This window comes from Phaseolus vulgaris, chromosome 3 (genome assembly GCF_000499845.2).
Source record: "Phaseolus vulgaris cultivar G19833 chromosome 3, P. vulgaris v2.0, whole genome shotgun sequence".
Classification (NCBI taxonomy): Eukaryota; Viridiplantae; Streptophyta; class Magnoliopsida; order Fabales; family Fabaceae; genus Phaseolus; species Phaseolus vulgaris.
The window spans coordinates 17,500,166-17,507,049 of record NC_023757.2 but is presented as its reverse complement, the minus strand read 5'-3'; positions in this window follow the sequence as shown (position 1 = coordinate 17,507,049).

Here is a 6,884-nt window from a genome sequence, read left to right as displayed (position 1 = left end):
TATAATATTCATCCACATTTAGCGTGCCTTGTTGAAACCGTTGGAGTTTCAACATGAGGTCTTTCCTAAAATGTGGGGGTACAAACCTAGCGCGCATATGATCCTTTAAAGAGTTCCAAGAGTCCACGGGAGGACCCTTGTGATAGATAATGTCCTTTACAATCCCATGCCACCATTTCATGGCATAATCACTAAACTCTAGGGTGGCTAGCTTGAGCTTATGCTCATCTTGGATCTCATGGATCTCAAAAATTTGTTCACACTTAGCCTCCCAATCTAAATACACATTTGGATCACTAGAACCATTAAAACAAGGTAGTTTGACCGAAGGAAGCTTGGACTTTGCATCATGGTAGAAGCCATTGCCGTAGTGAATCCTTTCCCCTTGGTGATGATGTCTTTGTCCATGGACTTGGGGTGGAGGTCTCCTTCTCCTATGCTCATCTTCACGGCCAACATCATTTGAAGAAGCTCTTGAAGATGGTCTATGAGAATGATGTCCATCATGGATAGAAGGAGATGGTCTAGATTGTTGGACCTCCATCTTTTGCATTTTTTCCTCCAACCTTCTAATTGTTCTTTGAGCTTCATGTAATTCACCAAGAATGGAAGCTTTGGAAGGAGAATTCTGCTTGTAGGATGCATCACTTGAAGATCCAGCCATTTGTAATTAAAAAAAACAGCAAACACACAAAACAGCAAACAAGTTAAAAATTAGCAAAACAGTGAGCTTTGCAATTGAAACTGCCGAAGTGAATTTAAGGCTGAAAAAGATATCACTCTCAAAGAAATAATGTTCTTGCTCCAATCTGATCTTGAGGCCTTGGAATCCTCAAATGAAATATGTCAAAGCAAGCACACCAATCTTAAGAGCAAACCACCACAAAACCAAAGAAACAATAAAGACAAACAAGAAAAGGTATAAGCAAGGAAAAGGTAATTGCAAAAGGAATACTATATGTAAGACAAACTCAAAGAATAAGAATGAAAGACAATCAAGAAAATAAAGAACTCAATGAGAAAAGTAGGCACACAAAAGAATACCTAAGGAAAAGCACTAGAGTAGATGAAGAAAACAAAAATTTTAGCTACTGGAAATTTTTTTTTTTTTTTTTATGCAAACTGTGTTTGATATTCACTGATTTAACTGGAACGTTGTAGAGCGAACTGGATTATGAAATTTATACCACAGAAACTTCAAGATGTTAACTCAAAAATGGCACTGGAATCAATTAAAAACAGTAAGCCAATTGAGAGAAATAAATTTTTTAAAATCACTGCCAGATTACCGTATTTTTTTCGGCAGGAATGTACACTTTTTTTATTTTATTTATCATTTTTTGTGTACTTCATATTTTTGAATGATTCTTTTTTCTATTCTTTTCTAACACTTTGAATATCTCAAATCCAGAATTTCAGAATTTTACAGTACGTAAATCAGTTGCAATAAGGAAAAACAGTAAGCACTCTTTTCAGAAACAGAGGAATCCTAATAGGAATAAAAAAAACAGAATGATGAACTAGCAAAGACATAATAGAAAATGATGTATTGGAACTTGTATAGGTCTAGAATACAAGTATGAACTCAATTCTAAAAAGAAAATGCACAAAGGATCAACATCAATTCAGAAAATTATATGACACCAAAGCAAGAAACAATCAAAACAATAAAAGTACTACTAGAAGTAATGACATATATGAAATAACATGACTAAGACACAACTTGACATGATTCAAAAATTAAAAGACACAACACAAATTGTAACAAATGAAAGGAAGCTTAAGGTAAACTCTAGGAAGGATAATGCCATTCCAAAAGAGCAACCATACTCATAAGAATTATGAGTGCCATAAACCTTTCCACAAACACTTGGAGCAAAAGAAAAACAGCAAGAATACTCAATTAAAATTCTAAAACAGAAACTTAAATTGCAAGAAAAATTAAAGAGCTCTTGAAATTAAAGTGCACACAACTCAACAATTAAACAAGAATGAACCTAAGACTCATGATACCACATGATGTGATTCCAATAGCCACATAGAACAAGATTCTTGACACTTTGAGGAATCACCTTGAGCTGGAAAATATAGAGGCACTTTCTTAGAAGTTGGATCATGGTTCTAAGTCAAGAACTCACCAATACAAGTACCAATTCCCAAACTCATTTGGATGAACCAAATATTGTCAAATTGAATCAACAAAGGAATTATAAAAGAGAAGACCGAACAGAATTAAACCACAAACAAATGTACCGAACAGAATTTAGAAAACCAAAACATAGGTGCTGGAAAATTAAGGACAGCCGAACCAAAAAATGCTCAAGAACACAAAACAACAAGAGTAATTGAAAGAGAAGAAAGGAAGGAGAAGAGAATGCTCATGAAGATGGAAGATAGGTTGGATGATCACGCCACTAGAAGTATGGATGCTCCTAGATGAGTGTGGAAGCCGCCACTTGAGGAAACCATGGTCCTTCAAGATAAGACTAGAGTAGAAGCTCAAAAGCTCTCCAAATGCTCACTCCAATTTTGAGTATAGTTTCTTTAGATGAATTCAAATCTGAAATTTACAAGGAAGGCACCTCTATTTATAGCCTAAGGTGCTGAAAATTGAAAGCTAAAACAAATCAAAATTCCCTCCAAAACAAGCTAGAACCGGCGCTCAAAAGCAAGGCAAGGAAGGTGTGATCCTTTCCTTCACTTTGGCACCCCCTATTCTACTCCTACACCTATCTACTAATACACCCCCCTAAAGCTCCTAACTAAAACCTAAAAGATGCTATAACAAAAGAGGTTTCTAAGGTTTCCCTCTAAGCACCTTCAACTAAAGACACTACAAAAAGAGAAAATAAATGTCCTCTAGCTCCCAAGGCTTTGAACATGCTTCTTGTAATCCTTTGAGGTGGACTTTGACCTCCATGGGCGTCCTCCATTTGTGCCTCCACCTCTTCTTGAGCTTGATGAGTGGCCTCCATGTTCTCTTGGGCTTGATCTCCATCACTCTCGGTGGATGGATCGTCAAACCAGCAGGGTAGCGGTGCTGGAGTCATATTGGAAGGACCCAACAGCGTGCTGATCGAACAGTCGTTGAGATTCGCCTTCAAAGCCAGCAACAATCAAGCAGAGTATGAGGCGCTGATCGCCGGGATTCTGCTGGCTAAGGAAATGGGAGCCAGAGTGCTGATGGCTAAGAGTGACTCGTTGCTAGTCACAGGGCAAGTAACAGGCGAGTTCCAGGCTAAAGATCCACAAATGGCGGCTTACTTGGCGTATGTGCAGGAATTGAAGAGTTCCTTTGCCTCTTTTGAAGTGGTGCATGTGCCCCGAGAACAGAATGCCCGAGCTGACTTGCTTGCTAAGCTCGCCAGCTCAGGCAAGGGGGGTAGGCAGAGGATAGTGATTCAAGAAACTTTGAAGACGCCGAGGGCATTTGTAGCAGATCACCTGGTCCTTCAGATAAGCAGGTCGACGGAGAGAGCAGCGAGAAGCCATAAGTCTTTGACGCAAGAAACTCTGAGATCGCCGAGAATTAGAGCATGTCGAGGAGAGAAAGTGGACGTGATGCATGTCTGTGCCACCCACGAGCCAGACACTTGGATAACACAGTACAAGCGGTGCCTGGCGGATGGCCTCCTCCCGCTAGATCCAACAGAAGCTAGGAAGGTAAAGAAAAATTCCAGCAAGTATACATTGATTGATGGCGATCTGTACAGGTTTGGATTCACTCACCCACTCCTGGAATGTATACACGGCGAGAAGTGCACGAGGATTATGGCAGAGCTCCACGAAGGAATATGTGGAAGTCACGTCGGGGGTCGAGCTCTGGCCGCGAGGACTCTCCGTGCAGGCTACTACTGGCCATCCATGAGAGAAGATTGCAAGAAGTATGCCCAGTGCTGCAAACAATGCCAGCAGCACGCCGATTGGCACAAGGCACCTCCCGAGGAGTTGAAGTCGATCTATAGCCCTTGGCCGTTTCATACTTGGGGAATCGACATCCTGGGACCTTTTCCACTGGCGATCAGGCAGATGAAGTACTTGGTGGTGGCGATTGAGTATTTCACCAAGTGGATTGAAGCAGAACCAGTGGCCCAGATCACCGCGCACAAGATCGAAGGCTTTGTATGGAAGAATATTGTGTGCCGGTTTGGAGTGCCTAAGCGCCTGGTATCAGACAATGGGACTCAGTTTGCGAGCCACCTGTTGAAGAAGCTTTGTGAAGGGGTTGGAATTCAGCAAGTGTTTGCATCCGTCGAGCACCCTCAGACGAATGGCCAGGTGGAATCAGCTAATCGGGTGTTGCTGAGAGGTTTGAAGAGAAGGCTCGAGAAAGCCAAGGGAAGTTGGGCTGAGGAGGTACCCCGTATAGTTTGGGCGTACCACACCACCGAGCAGTCAGGAACCCATGAGACCCCGTTTAGCTTGGTCTATGGGTGTGATGCCATGATTCCAGTCGAGATTCAGGAGAGCTCGCCGAGATTTCAGAACTTTGTAGAGGAAGACTCGAATGAAGAGAGAAGACTGAACCTGGATCTGCTGGACGAAGTCAGGGAGGAGGCAAGGCTGAAGGCTGAGGCGGTGAAGAGAAGGGTCGAGCGAAGGTACAACTCGAAGGTGATGCCAAGGCAGTTTAGAGAAGGCAATTTGGTGATGAGGAAGGCCCACCAGTACGAGATGGAGAATAAGCTATCACCCAAGTGGACTGGACCGTTCAGAATAACCGAGGCGCTCGGGAACGGAGCCTATCGCTTGGAGACGTTGGAAGGGGGGACGATCCCTCGTACCTGGAACGCCACACACCTGAAGTTGTACTATAGCTAAGAGCTTTGTAAGTAAAGACAAACACAAATGTTATATTGCAATGTTTCTGTTAAAACAGTTTCAAGGGGGCACTCTTTTTTCCCTAAGGAGGGTTTTTAATGAGGCCGCCCAATAAAAGAAGAGTTTTCGAAGTATAAGGTGTTTTCAGATTGCATATGTGTTATTTCCAAAAATTTCGAAGAAAGACCTTGTCATTCGTACATGACTTAAGGCACAAAAAGATATGTCGCGTGTTTTCCTAAGTTTTTAAAGTCCTCATCGTTTTTCGGCGATTAGAGGCACCAGTTAAGTTTTTAAAGTCCTCATCGTTTTTCGGCGATTAGAGGCACCAGTTGAGTTTTTAAAGTCCTCATCGTTTTTCGGCGATTAGAGGTATCAGTTAAGTTGTTAAGTCCTCATCGTTTATCGGCGATCGGAGGCACCAGATGAAAGACCTCCTCGCCGTCGAGCGAGCGTAGGCGAAAAAGAGGAAAAGTCCTCCGTGTTTCTGGGAGCGAGAAGATGTAACTCCCGGGGCAACGTAGAGGCAAGTTAAAGACCTCCTCGCCGTTGTGCAGGCGCAGGCGAGAAAGGTCCTCAGTGCATCCAGGGGGGAGGAGATGTACGCCCTGGGCAAGTTGAGGCACCAGACAAAGTCCTTCTCGCCGTCGAGCGAGTTAAGGCCGTTTAAAGTCCTTCTCGCCGATGAGCGAGTTCAGGCGAGTAAAAGTCCTTCTCGCCGATGAGCGAGTTCAGGCGATTTAAAAGACCTTCTCGCTTGTGTGCGAGTATAGGCAAGATAAAATCCTTCTCGTCTTGAACGAGTTCAGGTATGGCGAAGAGGGTGGAAGAAGCTTGAAAGGTGGCTAAGGTAGGTTCGAAGAGAACGCCTAGCCAGCCAGTCTCTAGCTCTGAAGTTCAGGGAGGTAAAGGAATATCCCAAAGGGCATTTCTGCCTCAGCTAAGGAAATGACTGCCAAAGCATGAGGCTGGAAAAAGCTGGTGTTACCAAGAGGTTGTGGCGATCGGGAAAAGTTCAAGCGACGGTGAGAAGGTTGAAAGACTTGTTTGATAAAGCAGGTCAAGTGGGACGTTGTTTGGACCGGTAATTGGGTCACAGTTCGTTGCTTGGACACTTTTCTTATGATCAGGTTAGTGCCTCAAGGGTACAAGTTGCTTAAAGCGATCATTGCTTAAGTTTGAATCGGCTCGAAGCAGTTACGCCAAAGGTCATGTTTGCAAAATCGCTAAGTTAAACGCAGTAGAGTTAAACATACAAAGAAGGTAAAAGCGCTCAAAAGAAGTCGGAAGAATATCCAAGTTTCGCTATTGAAATAAGTAGCTGTTCAAAATACGTGTGCAAGGGTTTTTACAAGGTAAATACAAGTGAATTCATAAAGAAGCAGATGGAGTAGAATTGGTTGAGCCTTCGGCGGGAACGACTTTCCCATCTACTACTTCGTTGTCTAACGACACCAGGCTAAGGTCAAGATCGGGGAATAGGCATGCGAACTGTTCTCGAGCGGCATCAAACCCGGCAACCAGAATCTGAGCGGAGCTTAGCTTAAGTTCTTCAATTTGCTTTTGAAATCCTTCAACCTGCTGCTTAAGCTCCTTGTTCTGCTGCTCCAGCTCTTCGACCTGTTTTCGGAGCTGTTTGTTGGTCCCTTGAGCTTGAAGAAGGTCGTCAGCCACCTTCTTGGATTCTGTTTGAGCTTGGGCCAACTCGGCAGCCATCTTCACCCTCTCTTTGTTTGCCTCGGAGAGATCAGCCATGGCGTCGTCTCTTGCTTTCTCTACTTGCCCAAGTAGCTTCTCGCGGTCGATCGACCTTTGCTCCAGCTTCTGTACCTTATCGGCATTGGCTTGAATTTGAGCCTCCAGGTCGCTCGCCTTGGTACGCAGAGGCACGATTCTGCTTTCAAGTTCGACCTTTTCTTGGGCAAGTTCATGGACTTTGCGGCGAAGGTCAACAGCTTCCTTGCGCGCAAGCCTAAGCTCGGTGTTTAGGGCATCCTCCACTCGAGAATGTTCCATTTCCGCGAGCGTTAGGCTGAATGACACCTTCTCCACCTCGACCTTCA